This window comes from Staurois parvus, unplaced genomic scaffold, assembly GCF_062004578.1.
Source record: "Staurois parvus isolate SC_StPar_1 unplaced genomic scaffold, SC_StPar_1.0 ptg000081l, whole genome shotgun sequence".
Taxonomy (NCBI): Eukaryota; Metazoa; Chordata; class Amphibia; order Anura; family Ranidae; genus Staurois; species Staurois parvus.
Window position 1 is genome coordinate 4,765,086 of NW_028317877.1, and position 14,991 is coordinate 4,780,076.

The 14,991-nt window shown below is 45.3% G+C and overlaps 1 protein-coding gene across 3 annotated transcripts in view; it reads right to left on the reverse strand.

Moving 5' to 3' along the window:
- Window positions 1-14,991, reverse strand: part of ZDHHC14 (zDHHC palmitoyltransferase 14) — a 115,351-nt gene that overhangs the window by 57,659 nt on the left and 42,701 nt on the right. The window lies entirely within an intron of this gene.

Here is a 14,991-nt window from a genome sequence, read left to right on the forward strand (position 1 = left end):
CCATATAGTAATACATCCCCCATATAGTAATACATCCCCCATATAGTAATACATCCCCCATATAGTAATTCATCCCCCCTATAGTAATTCATCCCCCCTATAGTAATTCATCCCCCATATAGTAATTCATCCCCCATATAGTAATTCATCCCCCATAGTAATTCATCCCCCCTATAGTAATTCATCCCCCCTATAGTAATTCATCCCCCCTATAGTAATTCATCCCCCCTATAGTAATTCATCCCCCCTATAGTAATTCATCCCCCCTATAGTAATTCATCCCCCATAGTAATTCATCCCCCATAGTAATTCATCCCCCATAGTAATTCATCCCCCATAGTAATTCATCCCCCATAGTAAAACATCCCCCATAGTAAAACATCCCCCATAGTAAAACATCCCCCATAGTAATACATCCCCCATAGTAATACATCCCCCATATAGTAATACATCCCCCATATAGTAATACATCCCCCATATAGTAATACATCCCCCATATTGTGTCAATTCACTTACCTTTGCTCCGCGCGTTCCTCTTGCTGTGTTCCCGCGCCGTTCTGGTCTTCAGGGCGGACTGTGAGAGGAGAGGAGTTCGTCACGCTGCCCCGCCTACATCCTGGCTGCCCCGCCTAAATCCTGACAGCTGCAGAGTCCTGACTTTTGGGGCGGCCGCCCGAGAGGAGGGAGGGGAGGGGAGCGGGCGCCCGGCACACAGAAGAGCCGCATTTAAGTTTGTAAAGAGCTGCATGTGGCTCGCGAGCCGCGGCTTGCCGACCACTGATCTAGACAAATATACATTTTTTTTTTTTTTTTTCGAAACACATACTTTGCTTTAAAAACATCTGAACACAGTCTTAACATCTAACAACTGATCAGCTACAATAACGTTTGCTTTTGGGTTTAATACCATTTAAAGGTGCATATTATGCTTTGTCTTCTGTCTTTTCTTATAATTTGCAATTTATTAACAGCAAGACTTTTTATCAAGATTATTTTACGAGCATGTGAAATACAACCTATTACAAAAAACAAAAAATACCACAAAATGAGTTAGATGTCTGCAGCCTAAAAGAAAAAAATAAATAATGTATATAAGAAATTTAGGTCAACAAGCCTGTACAATGTCTTATGAAGAATTCAAAGAGTGCAAAGATTTGCTGGATTTGCACCTTCACAAGGGAAGATCTCATACAACAATGGTCTTTACACATATATAAAACAGATACAAGGTAAACATCAGATGTCAAATACATTCTGTATGCATATCAGGGGAAAAAAAACAAAAAAACAAAAACAAAAACGCATAACTAGATCGAATACTAAATAAATCTGTGAAAAGAAATGGAAGCTGCTATTCTTGATCTTCTGTTATACTGACCCTCTGGCTTCAGTATTTTCAGAATCAAAACTGCTGTATCAAGTATGTACAGTAGGAATCCTGAATTTCTTTGTCCCGAACACTGAAGACTTTGGCTAAAATTATGTTGTACTGGAATAATATATATATATATATATATATATATATATATATATATATATATATATATATATACATACATACACATATATACATACACACACATGCACATATATATATATACACATATACACACACACAAACACACACACACACACAGACATATATACACACACACGTGTGTGTGTATTATACACACAAACACTAATAATCCCCCCTTTCCCCCTTTTAGCAAGAGAATTTAGCAGACACTACTACTTACTTCACTGTCCTACAGCAGCCAGTGGCACAGTCACATGCAATATATTCGTCTACTGGAGGAGTTGATAATTTAAAAAAATAAATAATTAAAAAAACAAATGCTCAAACCTAGGCTCCAATAATTAAAGAAGGAACACATATGGGCAACAAGTGGTTAGCACATCCGACTAGCAGCACTAAGGTTGTCAATTCGAATCCCAACTACAGCACTACCTGCCTGGAGTTTGCTAATCCTGTGCCTGCGTCGGTTTCCTCCGGAGATTACGGTTTCCTCCTACAAAGGAGATGCTGGTAGGTTAATCGGCTCCTTTCTAAACTGGCCCTAATTTGTGCATGTATGAATAGATTGTAAGCTCCTTGAGGGCAGGGATGATGTACAGTATATGTACATTGACGGTGCTATAAGTACCTGAAATAGATAAAAATAAATATGGTACCCATCATTGAGCCTGAAAAAGTGGAAGAATAAGCAAAAAATTGTTAAAAATAAACTTCCACTACAATAATAGGAGGGGAAAAGGGTACCAAGAGGAGACCTATCTGAAGAAAATAGGGAACTACATAGAAATATGTTCAGGTACCTAAAGGGACCCACCAACCTTTTATGAAAAAAAAAAAAAACAGAAAAAAAAAATTGGGGGTGCTGTAAGCTGTTAGAAACCACTGTAACAGGATTCAGTTGTGATCTTTAAAGTGGAAGCTCCATTTATTTGTCTCCTCCCCACCCTCCACTGCCATATTTGGTTTCTTTTGAAGGGGGGGGCGGGTGCCTGGTTTTGACAGGTACCCACTCCCAGCTCAGTTCACCGCGGCGAAGTGACCCGGAAGTTTGCCCCCCTCCTTGCTCCCACAGTTTCCTGGGAACTTTCACAGGTCCCAGGAGACTGCCGGACCAATCAGGAGGCACGGCGTGACTTGCGCATGCGCAGTGGGCAGCAGGCTGTGAAGCCGCAAGCTTTCACAGCCTGGTGCCCACAGTAGAGATGCCAGCACCGTGGAGGACAGAAGGAGTGAAGGGACTGTGTGGGTGAGTACATCGCTGGATCCCGGGACACGTAAGTGTGTGTTTATTAAAAGTCAGCAGCTACAGATTTTGCAGCTGCTGACTTTTAATAAACACAAAAACAGCTGGAACTCTACTTTCAGGGTGCATTTAGCTACAGAATTGGGGGTTTGTGTTCAAGTTATACTGCCTGTAAAGAATATAAAATACATTAAATTCCATAGTGTGGGCACAGGTGTACTTTTAAAAATAAAATTACTATTTTTTTCCCCCATTATGGGGGAAGTGAGGCTGACATGTCTCCCTTCCTTCTACATTCCTCTTGCTGGTTCTGAGCCTTGGAAGCCAGAGACAGGTGCTCACTATCAAAGTAGCCGTTTTCTTGCTAGCTATGGTGTCACGCAGCCATGTGTTAAAGGGCTGGAGGCTCCCTGCTTGACATCAAAGCTAGTGTTACAGCGCACCTAGGAATTTACTTTGTCCCATGGTCAACCAAAAAAAGTGATTTGAAAAAAAAAAAGTGAATTCTTCTTTAAGGCTCTATTTACAGCTTGAAGCTACAAAAACGCTCAACAGTAAAAGTTTTTATTATTTTACATGGTGCCTATTCAGCCTGAGAGCTTAGGTGCCTGTTGCTCAAAAAAAGTACAGAGGGCTTCTTTTCAGGCAGATCCAGGTGTTTTTGGCACCACAGACATCAATGGGAGCATCTGAAAAAAGTGTGAAAACTTATGTAAATGGAGGTTTTCTGGCACTCAAAGAAGCTCCTGTAGGGCACATCACTTCTAAAAACACACTTAAAATCTTTAAACATGAATGCATTTCACTCATCTGTAAATAGAGCCTAAAGGTAATAGGTCTTTAAAACGTTAGTCTCATGTCCCAGCATGTCATCTCATGCAAGGATACCTTAAAAAAACATCCCTTGTTACTAACAGCCAGAGTCTCCAGTGACATTCGAAAACCAATTAGAATGGTTCCTGATCAAGTGACTGCTATGTCAGCCCTAATATAGTGATCACATGCAGGTTGGAAGCTTTCAGACAAACAATGCCACCTTCAGATTGCAGGGTCATCTAATATGCAACTATTAGCCGCATTTTTATCAATTTTAATGTAGAATGTATAATAAAAATACATTACAGAACATTAATGTATTATATAGGGTATAGTAATGTATAATATAGGGTCTGGGATAAAAAATCCCATTTCAGTCTTTGCAGATGACACCAAGCTGTGCAGTGGAATAACGTCCTTACAGGATGTCTCCAACTTACAAGCCAACCTCAATGTACGGTTTAATTGGGCAACTATGTGGCAAATGAGGTTTAATGCTGATAAATGTAAGGTTATGCACTTGGGGGCTAAGAATATGCATGCATCATACAGTCATGGCCGAAATTGTTGGCACCCTTGATATTTCTCCAGGAAATCATGTATTTCTCACGAAACGTATTGCATTAACACATGTTTTGCTATACACATGTTTATTCCCTTTGTGTGTATTGGGACAAAACAAAAAAAGGGAGGAAAGAAAGCAAATTCGACATAATGTCACACAAACCTCCAAAAATGGGCTGGACAAAAGTATTGGCACCCTTTCACAACTGCGGATAAATAAGAATGTTACAAGCATGTGATGCTCCTGTAAACTCACCTGGGGCAAGTAACAGGTGTGGGCAATATAGAAATCACACCTGAAAGCAGATAAAAAGGAGAGACGTTCACTTAACCTTTGCATTGTGTGTCTGTCTGTGCCACACTAAGCATGGACAACAGAAAGAGGAGACGAGAACTGTCTGAGGACCTGAGAACCAAAATTGTGGCAAAATATCAACAATCTCAAGGTTACAAGTCCATCTCCAGAGAACTAGATTTGCCTTTGTCCACAGTGCGCAACATTATCAAGAAGTTTGCAACCCATGGCACTGTAGCTAATCTCCCTGGTCGTGGACGGATGAGGAAAATTGATGAAAGATTGCAACGCAGAATAGTCCGGATGGTGGATAAGCAGCCCCAAACATGTTCCAAAGACATTCAAGCTGTCCTGCAGGCTCAGGGAGCATCAGTGTCAGCGCGAACTATCCGTCGACATTTAAATGAAATGAAACGCTATGGCAGGAGACCCAGGAGGACCCCACTGCTGACACAGAGACATAAAAAAGCAAGACTACAGTTTGCCAAAATGTACTTGAGTAAGCCAAAAGCCTTCTGGGAAAACGTCTTGTGGACAGATGAGACCAAGATAGAGCTTTTCGGTAAAGCACATCATTCTACTGTTTACCGAAAACGGAATGAGGCCTACAAAGAACAAAACACAGTACCTACGGTAAAATATGGTGGAGGTTCAATGATGTTTTGGGGTTGTTTTGCTGCCTCTGGCACTGGGTGCCTTGACTGTGTGCAAGGCATCATGAAATCTGAGGATTACCAAAGGATTTTGGGTCGCACTGTAGGGCCCAGTGTCAGAAAGCTGGGTTTGCGTCCAAGATCCTGGGTCTTCCAGCAGGACAATGACCCCAAACATACGTCAAAAAGCACTCAGAAATGGATGGCAAAGAAGCGCTGGAGAGTTCTGAAGTGGCCAGCAATGAGCCCAGATCTAAATCCCATTGAACACCTGTGGAGAGATCTTAAAATTGCTGTTGGGAAAAGGTGTCCTTCCAATAAGAGAGACCTGGAGCTGTTTGCAAAGGAAGAGTGGTCCAAAATTCCGGGTGAGAGGTGTCAGAAGCTTATTGATGGTTATAGGAAGCGACTGATTTCAGTTATGTTTTCCAAAGGGTGTGCAACCAAATATTAAGTTAAGGGTGCCAATACTTTTGTCCAGCCCATTTTTGGGGTTTTGTGTGACATTATGTCATATTTGCTTTTCTGCCTCTGTTTTATATTTGTTCCAATACATACAAAGGGAATAAACATGTGTATAGCAAAACATGTGTTAATGCAATACCTTTTTTGTGTGAAATACTTGATTTTCAGGAAAAATATCAAGGGTGCCAACAATTTCGGCCATGACTGTACATACTAGGGGGGGTACAACTGGGGGAATCAATGGAGAAGGATCTGGGGGTTCTGGCATGCAATGGCAAGCTGCGGTTTCTAAAGCGAGCAAAATCCTCTCTTGTATTAAAAGAGGTATAGGCTCCAGAGAGAGAGATATCATATTACCCCTGTACAAATCATTAGTAACACCTCATCTGGAATATGCAGTTCAGTTTTGGGCACCAATTCACAAAAAGAACATTGGGGAACTGGAGAAAGTACAGAGAAGGGCAACCAAACTGATAAGAGACATGGAGGAGCTCAGCTATGAGGAAAGATTAGAGGAACTGAATTTATTCTCTCGAGAAGAGAAGACTAAGGGGGATATGATCAACATGTATAAATACATCAGTGGTTCATATAGTGAACTCAGTGTAGAGCTATTCACCCTGAGGTCATCACAGAGGACAAGGGGGCACTCTTTACGTCTGGAGGAAAAGAAATGTAATCTCTAAACACAGAAAGGATTCTTCACAGTGAGAGCTGTGAAAAGGTGGAATAGACTCCCTCAAGAGTTGGTTCTGGCCAGCTCAGTGGATTGCTAAAAAAAAGAAAAAAAAAAAAAAAAAGGCCTGGATTCTCTCTCAGATACACAGAATATAACTGGATACTAACATTTATAGGTAAAGTTGATCCAGAGAATATCCAATTGCCTCTCGGGAAAAGGAAGGAATTTATTTTCCCAGCTGGAGCAAATTGGATCATGCGTTGCTGTTTTTTTTTTTGTCTCCCTCCGGATCAACTGTGGGTATAGAATTATAACTTTTTTTTTTAATGGTTGAACTGGATGGATTTATGTCTTTCAGCCAAACTATGTAACTATTAAATAAAAATCTTCCTGCTCGCAATGTTGCTAAAGGTGTAGAGCCCATTTACACCAGAAACTGCAGGTTTTTGCAAGTATAAGACATGAATTTCGACATGTGTGTTCTATGTGCATTTGCAGTGCATTTTTCCTCAGCTTCAATTTCCTTTCAGGTCACTTCCATCATCTTTCTTTTGCGGGCTTTGATGTGCACTGCATTGCAGTGCATTTTTGGTCATTTACATGCAGTTGAGTATTTCTGTGCATTTGCAGTGCAGAAAAATGCAGTTTGTAGTGTGAACAATGTCCATATAATAACCTGTATTTTGGACTGTATACACTTGGAGTGTAGGGAAAAATGCATCCAACCGCATCTGGTGTGAATGGGCCCTTAGTTCCACTTTAAAGCAAGTTTTATTTTTCCTTTTGGGTTAAAGGTTGTACATAAATGAATAAAAGCTGATCACTGTAAACACCCTTGTCAGTAATAAATGGCTCGTCTAAATCGGGGGTCAGCAACCAGTAGATCGTTATCTACCAGTAGTTCTTGCCCAGGTGACTAGTAGATCGTAGCCTGGGCTTGCTGACCCGCCATCCCAGAGCATCAGAGTGCAATGCAGAGGGACTACTTGTACAGTTGGAGCTGTAGTAGGAGCAAGAGCCACATAAGTTGATGTCTCCTCTGTAGTGTCGGCTCCTACTCCCAGTAATAGTTGGTGGGTGTAGCACCCGCCAAAGATGACCCATTCAAGTAAATGAGGCTGCTCTGCAATTGCCCTGCAACCTTGTATAGTACAGCAAACAAGGAGTTAAACAGGCAGTGGTGTGTTGCTTTCTCACCACTTGCTTTAAGCCCTTGAACCCAGCAGAAGCATGCAGTTGCTGGGTACTGGCAGAGTGGCCCCATTTACTTGAATGGGTCTCGGTTGACAGGCAGCAGCACCCACCAAAAGCAACAGAGGGTGTGCGGCATGTGCACACCTTTGGCTGCTGCCTCAGCAGCTAAAGGGGGTAGTAAAGCCATGATTCAACCACAGGGTTTTAACAACCCCCCCCCTCAACTTTGCATGTGAACAAGCCCTTATGGTGCCACTGCAGATTACAACTAAGGGCTCATTCACATATGCAGTAAGCACTGTTGCGCCTCTGAAAAGCGATCCAAGTGTGTTTGACAGGTGCAGAGGTGGTGATAGGTTGCCTCATCACCTGATTTAAGCCCATGACTGCAGTACAATGCACGTGGTTGCGACACGGTAGTACAGCAGTTACAGATGAAAATTAGGCGTGAGGAGGCAACACTATGTCCGGTGATCTTTGACTTCTCCCATGTTGGTCAGGTAGATCTGCACCTCTTTAAAAGTTGCCTACCCCTGGTCTAAATCTAACTGCCACTTTTGCGGCATGCCTTGGTCTGTTAAAGGGAGGTGGAAAATAACAGACTTACTGGCCAGATCTCCAGGTGAAAAAGGACACATCTAAGGACTGATCAGCTGCATTACATTGTTGAATTTACATAAGCATTCAAATACCGAGCTGATGCAAAGCTACAACCATAGTAGGAGATTATAGATTTTACCTAACAAAGCTATAAAACACACATTGCAGTATGTTGCTTCTTGAAAATAACCATGCATGCTGTCAGCTCACTAAAACTTATGTCAGCCAAACTGTATAATATGCATGAAATCCTTGTGAAATTATAGTGGCCTTCATATGATTACTCATTCATAAACATGAAGGGAATCAAAAGGTTTAATCCCTGTAAAGAGAGATTTGCTTGTTGTGGTGTAAAACACATTCAAAAATAAAATGTAACCGTTTCAGGCCTAAAAATTACTTAAAACTGCAAAACAATATATTTTCTAAAAGCAGAGAAGGTTTCACTAGTTGCGGACAGCGCATTGTACATAAACGTTGACAGTGCAGGCCCACTGCATTGGATCATGTACAATACGATAACGTGCGTGATTCAGCATTTCCGCGTAGGGGGAGTGTGCCGCCCCATCTGTGCGGTCATTCGCTACAGCACAACTCTTATCAGCGGGTCACAGCCAATGACTTAATGACTGGGACCTGCTGATCGGTAGAGAATAGGACAGAAGAGAGCATGGTGTTGGTCAACACAGGGCTGTCTAGACAGCGGCGATGTGCTTTTTTTTTCCCCTCACTGTAAAACCCGGCATATTGCTTAGTAAAAGCTCCACACAGTAAACACAAACATGGTTAGGCACAGTTAACCCTGATTGCCCCTAAGGCCCCATTCACACTAGGCTACTAGGCATTTAGAATCACGATTCCAAACCGCTCTGTTAAAATGACAATTCACGGAACCGCGTGTTCAGGTGGCATTAATTTTAATGGCACCTGAAAACACGGTGCTGTTCTGGCATGATAATCAATCGCGGCGCTAAAAAGAGTGCAGCCCTAGAGTGAACGGGGCCTGCAATGTTACCCCTTCCCAGCCAGTGTCATTAGTACAGGGACAGTATATATTAGCACTGATCATTGTATTAGGGTCACTGATGATACCAGTGATAACTAGTCAGGTTGCACGCTGCACTATCACAGTCCCACTATAAGTTGCTGTCTGCCACCACCGCTAGCATTAACAAAAAAAAAGTTTGTAGAAGCTATAACCAGTTAATATATGCTTATTGGGATATTTGGGGGTTTTGTTTAACGAAAGGCATGTAGCAAAATACATTTCAGACAAAATTTATGAAGAAATGTGATTTTTAAAATTTTTTTTGAATTGAATAGGTTTTATAGCAGAAAGTAAAGTTTGTGTTTCAAAAATTTTCAGTCTTTTTTAGTTTATAGAATAAAAACCCAGTGGTGATCAAAAGAAGGCTATATTTGTGTGAAAAAAATGATATAAATTTAATTTAAGTACAGTGTTGCACGACTGCACAATTTTCAGTTAAAATAATGCAGTTCCAAATAGCAGAAAATGGGGGTATAATCTTCTGGAGCTTAAGTGGTGAAACTAAAAAGATGGTAGTTGCCAAATGTTATGCTGCATACCTCTGCACCTGTTTTTAAAAATACATTTTCACTTAAAATTTAACAAAATTGTAATTACGATTTTTGGTTAAAATTTTAAAAAAGACGAAACTGCATCAGGTGAGGATCACAAATACCGTATTTTTCGCTCCATAAGACGCACCTGACCATAAGACGCACCTAGGTTTTAGAGGCGAAAAACAAGAAAAAAAAAATTCTGAACCAATGGACTGCAGACACAGTGCAGGGGATGACCAGAGACTGCGGACACAATACAGGAGATTACCAGAGACTGCGGACACAGTGCAGGGGATGACCAGAGACTGCGGACACAGTGCAGGGGATGACCAGAGACTGCGGACACAGTGCAGGGGATGACCAGAGACTGCGGACACAGTGCAGGGGATGACCAGAGACTGCGGACACAGTGCAGGGGATGACCAGAGACTGCGGACACAGTGCAGGGGATGACCAGAGACTGCGGACACAGTGCAGGGGATGACCAGAGACTGCGGACACAGTGCAGGGGATGACCAGAGACTGCGGACACAGTGCAGGGGATGACCAGAGACTGGGGACACAGTGCAGGGGATGACCAGAGACTGGGGACACAGTGCAGGGGATGACCAGAGACTGGGGACACAGTGCAGGGGATGACCAGAGACTGGGGACACAGTGCAGGGGATGACCAGAGACTGGGGACACAGTGCAGGGGATGACCAGAGACTGGGGACACAGTGCAGGGGATGACCAGAGACTGGGGACACAGTGCAGGAGATGACCAGAGACTGGGGACACAGTGCAGGAGATGACCAGAGACTGGGGACACAGTGCAGGAGATGACCAGAGACTGGGGACACAGTGCAGGAGATGACCAGAGACTGGGGACACAGTGCAGGAGATGACCAGAGACTGGGGACACAGTGCAGGAGATGACCAGAGACTGGGGACACAGTGCAGGAGATGACCAGAGACTGCGGACACAGTGCAGGGGATGACCAGAGACTGCGGACACAGTGCAGGGGATGACCAGAGACTGCGGACACAGTGCAGGGGATGACCAGAGACTGCGGACACAGTGCAGGGGATGACCAGAGACTGCGGACACAGTGCAGGGGATGACCAGAGACTGCGGACACAGTGCAGGGGATGACCAGAGACTGCGGACACAGTGCAGGGGATGACCAGAGACTGCGGACACAGTGCAGGGGATGACCAGAGACTGCGGACACAGTGCAGGGGATGACCAGAGACTGGGGACACAGTGCAGGGGATGACCAGAGACTGGGGACACAGTGCAGGGGATGACCAGAGACTGGGGACACAGTGCAGGGGATGACCAGAGACTGGGGACACAGTGCAGGGGATGACCAGAGACTGGGGACACAGTGCAGGGGATGACCAGAGACTGGGGACACAGTGCAGGGGATGACCAGAGACTGGGGACACAGTGCAGGAGATGACCAGAGACTGGGGACACAGTGCAGGAGATGACCAGAGACTGGGGACACAGTGCAGGAGATGACCAGAGACTGGGGACACAGTGCAGGAGATGACCAGAGACTGGGGACACAGTGCAGGAGATGACCAGAGACTGGGGACACAGTGCAGGAGATGACCAGAGACTGGGGACACAGTGCAGGAGATGACCAGAGACTGCGGACACAGTGCAGGAGATGACCAGAGACTGCGGACACAGTGCAGGAGATGACCAGAGACTGCGGACACAGTGCAGGAGATGACCAGAGACTGCGGACACAGTGCAGGAGATGACCAGAGACTGCGGACACAGTGCAGGAGATGACCAGAGACTGCGGACACAGTGCAGGAGATGACCAGAGACTGCGGACACAGTGCAGGAGATGACCAGAGACTGCGGACACAGTGCAGGAGATGACCAGAGACTGCGGACACAGTGCAGGAGATGACCAGAGACTGCGGACACAGTGCAGGAGATGACCAGAGACTGCGGACACAGTGCAGGAGATGACCAGAGACTGCGGACACAGTGCAGGAGATGACCAGAGACTGCGGACACAGTGCAGGAGATGACCAGAGACTGCGGACACAGTGCAGGAGATGACCAGAGACTGCGGACACAGTGCAGGAGATGACCAGAGACTGCGGACACAGTGCAGGGAATGACCAGAGACTGCGGACACAGTGCAGGGAATGACCAGAGACTGCGGACACAGTGCAGGGAATGACCAGAGACTGCGGACACAGTGCAGGGAATGACCAGAGACTGCGGACACAGTGCAGGGAATGACCAGAGACTGCGGACACAGTGCAGGGAATGACCAGAGACTGCGGACACAGTGCAGGGAATGACCAGAGACTGCGGACACAGTGCAGGGAATGACCAGAGACTGCGGACACAGTGCAGGGAATGACCAGAGACTGCGGACACAGTGCAGGGAATGACCAGAGACTGCGGACACAGTGCAGGGGATGACCAGAGACTGCGGACACAGTGCAGGGAATGACCAGAGACTGCGGACACAGTACAGGGGATGACCAGAGACTGCAGACAGTGCAGGGAATGACCAGAGACTGCAGACAGTGCAGGGAATGACCAGAGACTGCAGACAGTGCAGGGAATGACCAGAGACTGCAGACAGTGCAGGGAATGACCAGAGACTGCAGACAGTGCAGGGAATGACCAGAGACTGCAGACAGTGCAGGGAATGACCAGAGACTGCAGACAGTGCAGGGAATGACCAGAGACTGCAGACAGTGCAGGGAATGACCAGAGACTGCAGACAGTGCAGGAAATGACCAGAGACTGCAGACAGTGCAGGGAATGACCAGAGACTGCAGACCTTTGGGGAGGGAGGGGGAGCGGGTACCTGAATTTGACAGGTACCCGCTCCCACTTCCGCGGAGTTGTCCTTCCCTCTTCTTCCCGGGCCAGCTTCTGTGACAGCCGGGTGCCCACTGCGCATGCGCAAGAAGCACTGCGCTTTGTGAATGGCCCGGCGCCTTCTGGGACCTGTCATATGTCCCAGAAGACACCGGATCATTCACAAAGCACAGCACACATGCGCAGTGGGCACCCGGCTGTCACAGAAGCCAGCGCGGGAAGACTGTGCAGCGCTGGAGCGAGGAACAGATAAAGCCCTGCAGGAGAGAACAGCTGAGCGGCCGGCCCGGTATTCTGACATGGTGGCGGCAGAAATACCGGACCGGCCGCTTTATATTTGCTCCATAAGACGCACTGACATTTTCCCCCCTTTTTTTGAAAAATACGAAAAATACGGTATGTCAAGCTTTAATACGCAACACTGTCCATAAGTGATTCTTTAAAAACCTTTACAGCTCATCAGTTTAGAAAGAACCATAAATGGCCCTAGAATTATTACTCTAGATTCCAGTATGCACAGCGATACCCCAATATGTATTACCTGATCACAGTTTACATATGAATGTATGTCCTAGGTGTGTAAGTGGCTCATATCTTTGACCTGGTCTAACCTGGCCTCTACTCTAGCAAAACGAGCAACTATGCTGAATAGCAAAAAATGCCCTGGTCATGAAGGGGGTTACACCTTCCACAGCTCAAGTGGTTCAACTACAACCAAAGGCTCTTGTGGTACAGTCTAAGCAAGCACCAAAGTCAGTCATTATGTAATGCACAAGCCTCATAAAATAAAAAAAAAACCAAAAAAATAAAAAGGTTCTTCCTTTACCCTTTCCTGACTAAGCAAAATCCCCCTTCATTTGTGTCTCACATGCTATCCCTTCCTAGACACTGCAGCTCACAGTAGAAGGGTTTCAGCAACAGAGGCAGTGCTGTCAATTCTGAAGGCAGCTGGCAGGACTAGGTGTGGTCAGCGTCTGATTGTCAAACTACAGGTTGGTGAATAAGCAGTGATAATGCTAATAGCCACGCCCTATGCAACATTTTATCATCCCACTGAAATGCAAGCAGAAACAAATCTACATGAGTGTCAATGCTACCCTGAATGGAGAAGTGGAGCATCATTGCTACACCATCACAGGACTCTGCAGTAGATGGACTTCACTTGCAAGTTCAACAGGTATCTTTGGGACTGTGCAGGGGGGCAAGAAAAGTAAGAGTAGATGAAGCAATTTTTTTTTTTTTTTTTTTTTTTTAATGGGAGATCACAGTTCCAGTGTAAGGCAGCTTTACACGAGCATCAAACTTTTATATGCATACATGCACTGTAGTACTGGTGTGCATTGTAAACTGCTCAAAAAAAAAAAAAAAAAAAAAAAAGATCTGGACCAGGGCATCACTGAGCTCCTGGACAGTCTGAGGTGCAACCTGGCGGTGTCGGATGGACCGAAACATGATATCCCAGAGGTGAGGTGAGCGTGGGAGCCATTCAATGGTATTAACTCCTTCATCCTCCAAGAACTGCCTGCATACTCTCGCCACATGAGGCTGGGCATTGTCATGCACCAGGAGGAACCCAGAACCCACTGCACCAGCGTAGGGTCTGACAATGGGTTTAAGGATTTCATACCGATACCTAATGGCAGTCAAGGTGCCATTGTCTAGCCTGTAGAGGTCTGTTAATCCCTCCCCAGACCATCAATGACTCACTACCCAAGCGGTCATGCTGAACAATGTTACAGGCAGCATAAACGTTGTTTTCATGGTTTCTCCAGACCCTTTCACGTCTGTCACATGTGCTCAGGGTGAACCTACTCTTATTTGTGAAAAGCACAGGGCGCCAGTGGCAGACCTGCCAATTCTGGTGTTCAATGGCAAACGCCAAACAAGCTCTAAAGTCCTGGACAGTGAGCACAGGGCCCACTAGAGGACGTCGGGCCCTCAGGCCACCCTCATGAAGTCTGTTTCCGATTGTTTGGTCAGAGACATTCACACCAGTGGCCTGCTGGAGGTCATTTTGTAGGGCTCTGGCAGTTCTCATCCTGTTCCTCCTTGCACAAAGGAGCAGATACCGGTCCTGCTGATGGGATAAGGACCTTCTACGGCTAAGTCCAGCTTTCCTAGAGTAACTACCTGTCTCCTGGAATCTCCTCCATGCTCTTGAGACTGTGCTGGGAGACACAGCAAACTTTCTGGCAATGGCATGGACTAAGGTGCCATCCTGGAGGAGTTGGACTGCCTGTGCAACCTCTGTAGGGTCCAGGTATCGCCTCATGCTACCTGTAGTAACACTGACCCTAACCAAATGAAAAACTAGTGAAAAACAGTCAGAAAAGATCAGTAGGGGAAAAAAATGTCAATAGTGTCCACCTGTAAAACCATTTTTTGTGTACCTGTTAATTTCATTAACACCAAAGCAGCTGAAACGGATTAACAACCCCCTCTGCTACTTAACTGACCGGATCAATATCCCAGGAATTTAATTGACTTGATGCTGTACGCTAATTAAAAAGTGTTCCGGTACTTTTTTTGAGCAG